Source organism: Dendropsophus ebraccatus, chromosome 9 (assembly GCF_027789765.1).
Source record: "Dendropsophus ebraccatus isolate aDenEbr1 chromosome 9, aDenEbr1.pat, whole genome shotgun sequence".
Classification (NCBI taxonomy): domain Eukaryota; kingdom Metazoa; phylum Chordata; class Amphibia; order Anura; family Hylidae; genus Dendropsophus; species Dendropsophus ebraccatus.
Window position 1 is genome coordinate 49,644,054 of NC_091462.1, and position 12,864 is coordinate 49,656,917.

General features: G+C 42.8%; 1 protein-coding gene across 1 annotated transcript in view; it reads right to left on the reverse strand.

The window, feature by feature from the left end:
* Positions 1 to 12,480, reverse strand: part of ADARB1 (adenosine deaminase RNA specific B1) — a 142,015-nt gene extending 129,535 nt beyond the window's left edge. The window contains exon 1 of the mRNA XM_069983258.1: positions 12,392 to 12,480. The gene's annotated coding sequence lies outside the window, so the exon portion shown is untranslated. The remainder of the gene's footprint in view (positions 1 to 12,391) is intronic.
* Between the last annotated feature and the right edge of the window lie 384 nt (positions 12,481 to 12,864).

Below are 12,864 nucleotides of genomic sequence, written 5' to 3' on the forward strand. Positions count from 1 at the left end.
CTGCCTCCAGTGCTTCAGGCCGGGCTGTTCCGTACATCGGCGCTGCGTGTGAGAAAATACATCGGCACTGTGCGTGGGAACTGGGCTGCGGTTCAAAAAAAGGACTACGACACCGGGATCCCTGCGCTGGTGCCAGTCTATTGATGTACAAATCTTAAAGCGATTTACCTGATGGTACATTTGCTTTAAAAATGATCTCTACATCTATTTAAGGTACCTGTTCTTTACACTTACATCATAACACCGGAAAGTATTTGTTGAGAATTCTTTTATGTCTTATGTTCTAAAAAACTGAACAATGGGCTTACAGCTTTCTATACCACATTAGATTTACAGAGGTTCTTTGCTACACAGTACTTTACTGCCTCATATTACATGCGCTAAAATACCACTACTTTCTATGAGGAAAAGGCACAACTGTTATAATAAGGAACAATTTTATAGAGACAACAGGTTGCTGTATACCAGGATGTGCTGTTGATCACATTGAATTGGAACATGGTGGGAGGCAGTGGTTGTGCTGGATGCTGGTGTCTATTGTAAATAAGTGTTCACGATGCTCCATAATTACAAATCATACTACAAACTTACCTCACACCTTACTTCTTATTTTAAGAGACACTCGCAAAACCTGCTTAGGGAAGGAGTGTCTATGGGGATTCTTTTCCAGGAACAATTTCACTTTCACTTTAAAAATACTGTATGTCATTCCTGTGTTTCATGGGGTTTGCCACGAAAAAATAATAACTTCTCTGACAACCTCAACAGCAGCAAACGTAAAGATACTACCCTTAAAGGGGTGATCCAACGCTACATGGCCACTTTTTTCCAGAGACAACACCACGCTTGTCTCCAGCTTGGGTGTCGGTTTTGCTTCTCAGTTCATGTTTTTGTAGCATTTATTAACCCTTTTAAGAAGTGAGTCCACAAGGACTGGATGCCCAGCAGAGCGTTGTATGCAGTAGAGATTAGGAGATTGTTTGGCAGCAATGTCAATGATTTTTTTCCCTTATCCCCTTCACGTTAGCAATCGATATACAGTAATACCTCGGTTTTCGAACGCTTTGGAACTCTTGGTATTCAAATGAAAATTTTCCCAGAAGTAGTGTTTGCTGGAGTGCATATACAGTGCAGTAGTAGTACAGGCAGTGCACCACCATCTCCCATCTTGTACTGTATAAGACTGCTGGAGTGCATATACAGTGCAGTAGTAGTACAGGCAGTGCACCACCATCTCCCATCTTGTACTGTATAAGACTGCTGGAGTGCATATACAGTGCAGTAGTAGTACAGGCAGTGCACCACCATCTCCCATACATTACAGTGCTTGGATGGGGAGGACGCTATACAGTAAAGGATGGGTGAGGAGTTGGTGACTACTGTACTATAATTGCTGGTTCTGATGAACATTTCTTATGTTTAATGTCCTGTACAGTATAGTGCCGTTCTGTACTGTACTGTAGTGATTATACTGACCACTTATCATCGTAATAAATGAGTATTGTAGGTAATTATTGGTGGCTGCTGGAACCAATTAATCACATTTACATTATTTCCTATGGGAAGACACTGCTCGGTTTTCAAACTGCTTGGTTCTTAAACTGCCTTCCGGAACCAATTAAGTTCGAGAACCGAGGTACCACTGTATATACATTCCTATTGCACATATCCTGTGCAGTAGGAATGTACATATACGTTCCTTACTGTGAGGGGTTTTATGTGTGCGGGACCGCTGCAGTGAGAGCGGCCCCACACACATCAGTGTCCCGGGAGCCCGGCATAATGCAATCCCGCAGCTGCCTCTCGTCAACCTCTTAAACGCCACAATCTATAGCAATTGCGTCAGTCAGTGACAGGACAAGCTCCTCTGACTGAATGATCTGGACCCCGATCGCTTTTACCGACGGGCAGGGATAAGCCACTTACCCCTGTCCTGTCGGATTAGCTATCTGTGCATAGCGTCTGCTCTCAGGCAGGCTCTATGCATAGATTGCCAATTACACTGATCTATGTTATGGCATAGCATAGATCAGTATATGCAATCTAATGATTGCATGTTATACTGTAAAATAAGAGTGTAAAAAAAAGTTTTTAAAAGTAATTTAAAAAATCTGCCTTGCCTCCTGACCCCCGCCGGCCTCCGTAGCTAGAAACCGGTTTCTATGGCTACCTTTGGGGCTCTGCGATCAGTTCGCAGAGCCCCGATACACACCAGAGAGACAATTCTCCCTCTGTAGAGGGAGAATTGTCTCTCCGGAGCCCTATAGATACTTCGGTTGTGCTGACCGCAGTATCTATAGGGTTAACTCTCAGCACCGGAGTGCGGCTCCGTTGCTGAGAGTTGCAGCCGGGACCCGCCGCTGATGACACAGGCGTAGGAGCTACGCCTGTGTCATCCTGTGCAGTAAATTAACAGGAGAGGGTTAATGGAAACTAGAAATCATGGGGCAAAAAATGACACCCTAACCAGCCCTGTAGGTGGAACACTGCATTAATTTGACCCGGACATCTGTGCATCAGTGGGCTCGGTCTTGAAGGGGTTAATCTTGCCTGTTCCTTTTCAGGCCCAAAAGGGAACATTTTTCATTATTCTCCTGGCAAACTCATATAAGTAATATAAGGGTAACTGACAACAGATGCTGGATCTCTGTACACTGATGATAGGTATTTCCTGTGTTCCGTCTTGATGTGTCTGTTGCTAGAGATGGATAAAACCTAACAACCAGCAGTGAAAAGCAAATTCAGTGGAAGGGAGGCTGCTAGTTGCCAAAACTTAAAAAGACATATTTCTCAGTATGAAAACAGCATTTTTTTTTTGTATATTGCATTTTGGATACTGCTCACGTATATACGATTAAGGCTATGTTCACACTACGTAAAAGTACTGCCTCTGCTTCTACGGGATCCCGGCTGGAGCATTTACACATCGTATACGCTCCGCCCGGGATCCTGTGCGGCGCCGCAAATAACTGACATGTCAGTTTTCTGCGGCGGCAATTCAATGAATTGCGGCCATAGGAAACACTGTCAGTTCACACAATGAAGCAAGCAGCTCCGTCCGCTTGCTTCATTGTGTGCTGTAGGAGGTTCTGATGCGTGCGCTGATGCGCCCACATCAGTACACTGCGGCCAGGAAGATCAACCGGCTGGTACTTAAGTACTGTCCGGGATGATCCAGGCAGAGACCGGCCGGTCAGTGACCTGCCGGATTAACGGAACGGCCGGTCTCATCTTTAGTGTGAACATAGCCTAAATGAGCATACATTTCATTAAAGATTAGTGACAATTTAAATAATTAATTATAGAAGTATTCCGGTGTTTGATAAAAATATGATGCTAAAAAAAGCATACTTACCTGGCCCCAGTTCCCTGATGGTGCCCTGCAGCTCTCATTCTTCTTCCGGTCCCCCTATCTTATCTCTTCTTGCTGTACTTGGGGAAGGACTTGCCAGATTAGCCAGTAATTGACTAAGATGGCAAACCGCTGGGGCCTATGTTTGGTTAAACAAGCAGGTCCTGTAAAGAGCGCTCTTCCCAGACGCAGGTAGAAGAGAGAAGATTAAGGGATAGGAAAAGGTAAAATAGGGACTGTTTATGCCTTCTTTTTTTTTTTTTTTTTTACATGAAAATTGGGAATACCTCTTTAAGGGTAGGTTACCATTATACCATATACCTGATGGACCTATAGAGTTTACTGGACCAGCCTAGTTAACTATAGCCTTACTTTAGGGGGGGGCGCTTTACTTCTGAGGGGTGCCCTAGTTTAGAGTAGGGGTGCCTTATTTTCATCTAGAGTGTAGAGTAGTTGGGGTGTCTTATTTTAGAGGGTGTTTTATTTTCGGGGAAAAACTGTGTGTTGTCTTTGGATATTCTGCTCTGGAAGCACTGACTCTCTTCATAGGCCTAACCCTCATGTGACTTTGCTTAGATGGTGCATAGTATAATGTCACACTACCATAAAATACATTATATAGTATACAGTATATATGTTGTTTACAATATATCATGGTAATTTAGCTTATATATAATGATGATTTCTCTTTCCTTTAGCCATTACTGTAATGGATTTCCCGTTGTAGCTTTTGGATTAGATCATTTCATGCTTGATGAATTCTTGACTTTGCCTTGCGTGAAGGGAAGATAATAACAGCATCTTCTCTAGATATACCTAAAATCTATGTTTCCATTTCGGGATAAACTATGTCCATATGTTTAACCAAAGGGACAACAAATGTTATAAATAGGAAATAGTTATGCTTCCTTAGACTGTTATCTGTGTTTTTCTTCATTTGCTTAACTCTGTCTCCTATCACATTCAGCCAGCATGAAAGCCTGAATGTCAGACGCAGGCTATAGTGTTTCTAGAGCAGGACTCTCCTGTTCATAAGGGTTGTGTATTATGTCTGCGCCCTCATGACGGAATGGAGGGTGCCTCTCTCTCTTTTGTTCTGCACTTGTATGGAATGTCTGGGAACATTCAGAAGCGGTTTGCTCACAGTCAAGACTTTGGTCAGAGAGCTGTTGCAATCTGTAAGAATAATACAGAAAAATAAATGGGACTTGTCTGGCGGCCAATGTTTGGGAAGTATAATCCAAGGGAATAGTTTTTCTTTAATTCCAGAATAAGTGTCATTTACTTACTCAGAGCCAACTGAGAAGCAACAGCTCCATGCAGAACCAAGAACAGTGCGCAGAGCTTAGACTGCATCAATAAACAGTATAACAGTATAACCATTTATTATGCATTGTAGACATATTTTCATACATACTTTAACTGTCTCGAAAAAGGAGCATGACTAAGAGAAGTTGTGCATGTGCACTAATATGTGAAAGGCTGGGTTGAAAAAAGCCAGTGCCCATAATGTAGCTATACCTTGTTAACTCATGGAGAGCTTGTAGCAACTACAGTAAGTGCTGTATCTCCTGCCCTAAAAAGAATTTGTCATCGGAAAACAAGCTATAGTTTTTTTTTGTTAAACATATTTTCCATTTTTATTATATCTATATTATACTATGTGTTTTGAGCAAAAATTTAAAACAACCTTGAAATCTTACATTTATTTAAATGGACATAAGGTGTGATATTAAGATGAGACTAAAGCTCCATATACTTTATACCAAAGTCGGGTAAACCCACTGCTGGTGGGGGGCTTGCCAGATGATGTGGCTGTGACAGGGATCAGACATGATGTATTTTAATTGCCTGACCCCTTTGTTCTCACAGTGGTAAGCTGGCACCAGAGCAGTCTGGGTGTGGCTTACCCCAGTCCTTCCTATTGGAAACACATAAATGTTTGGCCGTACTGAACATTCACGTTTATGTGGAGGATGAGGGAGATAACTGCTGGTCGAATGTTATTGAAGGTGTATAGGCACCTTTACTGTTCTATACAGATCACTCCTCTTTATCATCACAGGCAGTGAAAGGTGACAAGAATATAATCTCTTCAGTAAAATCTTGGATTACAAGTAACTTTATCTGAGAGCGTTTTGGCAAGACTAAATGTTGTAACTTGGTAAACGAACAAGATTCCTTAATACATAACCCCCATGTCCTCATCCTAATAATGTACTGGGTAGAAAGCCCTCTCATGTTAATCCACTGGTACCTGATCAACTCCTCCGGTGCCTGTCTGCTTCTGTCTGACCCCTCAAACAACTGCTTCACCGATAGCTGCTGCAGGCAGCCGGCACTAGCACCAGCAGATTTGTAGACACCTGGGGGGTTGTGTGATGGGAAAGAGTTAACTGATTGACCCCTTCTTTACTGATACTGTGGTCTTTATTGATACAGAACACCTTATCTGCCTTATTTTGGGGTTGTGGAACAAATCATATGCATTTCAGTTATTTCTTATGGGAACATTTGCTTTGATATATGAGTGATTTGGATTACAAGCACATTCCCATAAAGAGTTATGTTAGTAATCTAAGGTTTTACTGTATTTACAACAGCTGAACCTCAAAGCCCCCGTGTGTATGTCTGTGGGGCTTGCTGTAAAGCATATCTCTATATGCGGATAAGAAGAGCTCAGGCAAGATGGCTGCATCCATAACAATGTGTAACGCCTGGAGTAGTGGATCCACTGGACCGTCACCAGCGATGGCACTAACCTCACCAGGGAGCGGAGTCTAAGGGGCCGCTGGTTCTCACCAGAGCCCGCCGCAAGGCGGGATGGACTTGCTGCGGCAGGCGACCCCCAGGTCGCTACCCCTGGCTTGGTTGCTAGTGACGGCAGGCGAGGCGTGGCAGGAGCAGTAGGCAGGAGATGGTGCTGGCAGAGGTCTGTAGGCGTAACCGCAGGTGACAGGCTGAACACAGGCGCAATGAAGTGACAGGGGAGCAGGAACCAGGAACAAGGACTAGGGACCAGGTAGCGGATAGGAATCAGGAACAACAGGGGGCTGGGCCAAACGCTATGGGAAGCATGTAGAGGCTCCAACACAAGGGACAGGGCATGCTGGGATTTATAGGGAGTGATTGGTGCAACTAACCAATTAAGGGCGGACTGGCCCTTTAAATCTGAGACAGCCGGCGCGCACGCGCCCTAGGAGGCGGGGACGCGCGCGCCGGCTGGCACAGACGGAGACAGGAGCGGAGGAGAGGTGAGGCGCCCCCAGGGGCCGAACTAGCAGCAGCGCCGGGTCCCTGCACAAGGATAATAAGAAAGCAAGACACAATTCCCAAAGTATTACTTAACTTAAAGGGGTTGGCCACTTTATAGTAAAATTGTCTAGTGTGTAGTATAAGTAAGTGTAGTCACATTACTTACTGACAGACCGTCCCCGTGTACCTCATAGAGCTAAAATCAAACTCCCCTCCTCCAGGCTGTGCTGCCCTGTTCTGTGATGAGTTTGTCCACAAGATGGCCCACAAAGAGAAGCATGTGACCATGCCCCGCAAATACAGGCTCAGTGGTGGACACTGGGGGGCGGGCATGGTCACATGCTCCTCCATGTCAGTAATCTTATAGACAGAATCACCACAGAGCAGGAAAGCACAGCCTGGATGAGAAGAGTCTGATTTTAGCTCTATGGGACACATAGGGAGCTGCTGACAGTATGTACAGTAAGTACACTTACTAATACTGTACACTATACTATTTTACTATAAAGTGGGCAACTATATATATAGTTGAACGAGGCGGCACTCCAGTATTCAGTGGTTTTATTCACCCATCAATGTGCACTGTTTCGATCTCTCATTGAGATCTTTTTGAAGCTGCTTGAAACAGATCTCAATGAGAGATCGAAACGTTGCACATTGATGGGTGAATAACCACAGTTTACTGAACACTGGGGTGCAGCCTCCTTCAACTATTTGAGGATTTGAAAGCCTGTGTCTGGCTACCTGAGTGCACCCACCTGAGCCTTGAGCCAACACAGTGCCGTTAAGCAACCTTTAATTGTGTATATATATATATATATATATAAATATATATATAAATAAAGAATATTAAAGCATAAGAGATAGCAATAATAAAAAAATGAGTCCTGTTCTGCAGACGCTGATATCTGGTTGACGGCACATGGACTATTACATAAAATTGCAGACATTTTAAAGATGACTTATCCAACAAACAACAAAAGGAAGTCTCAGATTCCGGATGCAGGATTTCCTTCAATGAGTGAAATGCTTGATAAAAATTCCAGCAAAACTTTATAATGATATAGAACAAGACGCTCCTCTGAATAGCTCACATAGTTCTCACAAAAAAGATTCACCGACCTGTAGAAAAGATTGAACAAAATGCCAAGAAATAACAGGTATAACTTAAAGTGAAAAAAAAATATGTACTCTTGAGGGTTGGCTAAATGTATATACCACCATGACCCATCATGCTGTGAAAGATACAACATGGCAGTAACTTAACTAAAACTATATCATGTCAATGCCCAAGAAGCATAGTATAAAGTTTTGGCATATACCGTTGCAAACTTCTTCAAATTTACTGCAAAATGACACTTTTAATCACTGCAGTCTCAGAATTATTTAACACCCTGAATAAAATCTCCAATAATATGCAAATCAGGTATCATCAAGGGCTTTACTAATTGCATTAGCTAAGCTTGAAAAAGAAAAATATACAAAATATCTGGTCTGGCTACGGCTTTGATGACTGTGATGTGATCACATGTCAAAAATATGGTTGGGTCAAGAGAGTGTACCAAAAAGATAAGAAAGAGATCACTTCCTTGCAGAAGCAAAACAGAGGCTACTAAAAGATTGTAAAGGCACTGAATGTTCCCAGAGATGAAGTTGGAAGCATAGTTTGCAAATTCAAAGGAACAATGGCTACAATACCTAGATGTGGCATAAAGAGGAAGCTATCACCAGATGCCATTATATTCCTGACAAAGCAGTTGGTCAAAAACTAAAATGACTGGAAAAGACTGCAGAAAGACATAGCACAGTTGTTATAAAACCTTAAAGGTCTAAATTACAAGATCTACATCTCTACTGACCCTAAAGCCTAAGAAAAGTAATCTACAATATGCTCAAAACCATATGAATACACAACAGAAATCTTGGGAACTTATTGGTGGTTACTGTGTTAGGTCGATGGTTCATCAGTGTGTCTGGAGGAGGAAGAATGAAGCATGTGCTGAAAAGAACACCTTCCTAGTATGGTGGTGGATTTTTTTTTTCAATGATCTGGGACTGCTTTACTTCTCTTCGGACTGAAGTATCAGGTTATCCAAAGAAAAAAAAATCATGTATTCTGGGAGGTCATTGGAGCTTCTAACAGGACAGTGACCAGGGGCAGATTAACTTTACCATAGGCTCCGGGCTGTTCACCAAGCTTAGGCCCTCCACCCTACTGTAACTATAGTAGCATTAGCGTGAGAACTAGCATGGTGTTCATAGTATGGGATAGATAGTGTAATATCTACCATGTACCTGTAAAGTCTTATAAAACATGATTATCAGGCAGCACTGAGCTCACTTTTCATTTTCTAAATTACTTCCATGAATGAATTGAATTTGGTCCCTAAATACCTTAACGGAGGCGCCATTGTCTCCGCTCCTAAATACAGACACTGGACCCTAAAATTAATTCAGACCCCCAAATTACACCAATACCCTTATACTGTACCTCTCACACACCCAAACTACTCCTATGACCCTGCTGTCTTACATCCTCCTGATCTCACCCTAGACTGGTCACACTGTATCCTCCTGCCCCCAGTCTAGACTGATCCCCTGGTTTACCCTTGCCCCCACCCTAGACTGGTCAGCCTGTATCCTCCTGCCCCCACCCTAGACTGGTCAGCCTGTATCCTCCTGCCCCCACCCTAGACTGGTCAGCCTGTATCCTCCTGCCCCCACCCTAGACTGGTCAGCCTGTATCCTCCTGCCCCCACCCTAGACTGGTCAGCCTGTATCCTCCTGCCCCCACCCTAGACTGGTCAGCCTGTATCCTCCTGCCCCCACCCTAGACTGGTCAGCCTGTATCCTCCTGCCCCCACCCTAGACTGGTCAGCCTGTATATCTCTTCACTGATTGTCCTGATTGTTTTCCCTCCACTGTCACTACTGACCCCCAACCTTACCTCAGAGTCAACCAAAGCTTGATTTCAGAAGAAGGTCTGAAAGATTCTAGAGCCCTGTATCCATCAGTCATCTGACTTAAACCATAGTCTTTGATTTGATTAGAAGATGGTCATTATAGCAGGAAATATTGCTGATCAGGAGGCCATGGCCCATTAGGAATAAGTTAAGATTTCAAAGGAATGGAGGCAGAAGCTGGTACATTCAAGATTGCCATCATATTAGTAACATGGGTGACATGGCCTAAAAAGTTTTCCTCTTTCCTTTCCAGCTTGCCAAAATTGGATCACCATCTGCAACACTCTGTACATTACATGGAATAAAACTGAGAATAGCTGAGCAGGACAAGTGCTTATGTTTGCTGAGCAGCACTCAATGTCAAGCAGTAGCTGCAAAAGCAAATATTTTGTGTACATGAAGAGAGTATAGAAACAACAGCCTGCTGAGGTAAAAGCTAACAGCTGAACTTTGCTACAGTATCACTTTGAGATAAATATAATGTAATATTGAAAAACGGAATCATATGTATTATAGCGTTATAAATATTATACATGATTTATGAGGACCAATAAAATAGAGCATAGTATATGTGTGTGATACTTATCTTTAAATAGTGTTCTACATTTATTACTTATACCCCCAGGGAAAATATTACTTTGCTTTCTCTTTTAGACAGAATCCAAAATAAGTAACTGTCTTCGCTTTGTATCTTCCCTCTTAGCTTATAGCCCAAGACAAAGTACTTAGATCTTACTTTATTGTACCTGAGCAGTATGTATGAGTAGTATAGTAAAGTTTGAAGGGGTTGCCCACAATGAATATTTATCACCCATACACAAGATGTCTGATCACTGTGGACCCCAACGCTTGATCACAACAACAGGGATCTACAGCAGTCATACAATGAGCATTGGTTGCGCATACACCTTGTACTCCATTGTATCTTGGCACAATCTTGGAAGTTACTTCCTATAACTCCTTATACTTATAATTCATTCTTCATACAGCTATCTAGTAGAGATGAGCGAACCTCAAGCATGCTCGAGTCGATCCGAACCCGAACTTTCGGCATTTGATTAGCGGTGGCTGCTGAACTTGAATAAAGACCTAAGGCTATGTGGAAAACATGGATATAGTCATTGGCTGTATCCATGTTTTCTAGACAACCTTAGAGCTTTATCCAAGTTCAGCAGCCCCAGCTAATCAAATACCGAAAGTTCGGGTTCGGATCGACTTGAACCCGGTTCCCTCATCTCTACTATCTAGACCTTTAAAAACACAATTTTTTTGTTAAGCAGGTTGCATGACAAAGGCTATGTTCATACACCATCAAAATGATGGCTGTCTTAATTGGATGGCTGTCATTTAACCCCTTCACATCAGCAATACGTAGATATATGTTCCTGACTGAAGGGGCTGTAGATGTGTGCGGGACCACTGCAGTGAGAGCGGTCCCACACACATCAGTGCCCGGGGAGCTGAGGGTAATGAGAAGCGTTTAACCCTTTAAACACCGCAATCTATAGCGTTTGCACACTACTGGTTCCATGTGAAAATGTGCAGTTGACCAGTGATGATTTTAATGCCCACACAAAAGATGTAATCTTGTTAGAAATGTAAATTTGTGCTCAACATGTTGAAAGACAAACGACAGCAATGATCAGCCGACATTGTTCTTGTCGGCTGATCATTGCCTTCTATTACAAGGGACGATTATCGACCATAATGGCCGATATTGGCCAAATACGGGCGATAATCGTTCAGTGTAAAAGGGCCTTAAGCGCTTCAACTCTCCTAGTTCTATTACTAATGTTGCCTGACCCATTGCTTGATCTTCCTACCTGCTCTGTCTGCTGCCTGCCCTGACCTCTTTGCCTGTCCCCAGCACTCCTGTTTTGTACCCCACTGACCACCATTGCCATCCCAGACCTTCTTTATTGTGTTTGTTTTGTCTGTCTTTGTTTTGTTTATCACCTGGTGTAGGACAGGGACCGTCACCGTGGTTGTCCGCGGCTGTTTAGAGGCAAGTAGGTAGGGACAGAAGGTGGTTTCTAGTGGCCAGGGCTCACTGTCTTGTCCTGTTCCCTACCTCAGTCTGGCAGTTTTGTGACAGATCTCTTGTTCTTCAGCTGGTGGATAACCCTTTTTTTAGGCTTATCAGCAATTCCTGCCTGCCAATAATAGGCCCATGTAAAAGGGCCATTTCTATAGATTCAATAACCTCTACTAACTAGTATACTAGTTCTCGATCCCAGTCCTGCAGTAAATCTAGAGCGATGTCTCTATGCTTGACCAGATGGTCAAACATTTCCTACAAATGTATGATCTGATGTGCAGGATAAAACCACAAAGTGTAATTTCTAGGTCATTCTGGTGGTATGATTCTGGTTATGTTGCTCATTACAATTAAATATTCATTGTCTTAAAAAGAAGACACTGGCAGAATGGCGGCACGATGGGAGGAGTGGAAATAATTAAAAAGCTCACAGACCCTTTAAATATATCAGCCGTGGAAGGATTCATGATTGTGTGCCTCCGCTTGTCATGTTTCATCATAGAATACCGAAGCAGGAGTCTTGGGAAAAACAACATAATGAATCTTGCATAATTGTAAAACCATTAACCTAGTCACTAAGAGCAATAATATTTTTCTACAGTGAAGACACAGCCAGACTCCTTAAATAACAAAAGCTGTTTTCCTTACGTGAACAAACAATGGTGGATTATGTCATGGCTTCATTAGTTTCAGTAATTATTAGCAGGTTATATAGTGACTGGGTATAACAATATGTCCTCGCTCTGCATGTCTCTGTACCAGGGAGAAGTGGGCAGGACCTACCTTAGGAAGCCTCTCAATGACTGGATGTCACGTTGAGTAGAGTGCCTAGAGCTGTTCTTACTGCAGTCTGATTTTCACGCATCATCACCACCAGCAACCAGAAAGCAAGATGCTGAAACAGTCACCGCTTCTAATGTTACAGAATGACGGAAGCATTGGAATTTATCCTTTGTGGAGGCACACGGTGTATTTTTTTCTTGGCAGATGTTATGCTTGCAAAATTACAAAGTAATTGACATATCCTTGTGGTTGACGCACTGTCCTTTGCAATGACACAACAGCTGGCCAATATTACAGCATAAAACAAAAGACCTTGCACAGCATTAAATGCTTTCTCTTTATTAAATATAAATCCAGGAGGATTAGATGTTATCCTTAAAGGGAAAGTGTCATCATGGAAGATATGTATATATAGATTGTCATACCATTATAAGTATTTTCCATGGGTCACTCTGCTACTCTTAGCAGTCCTA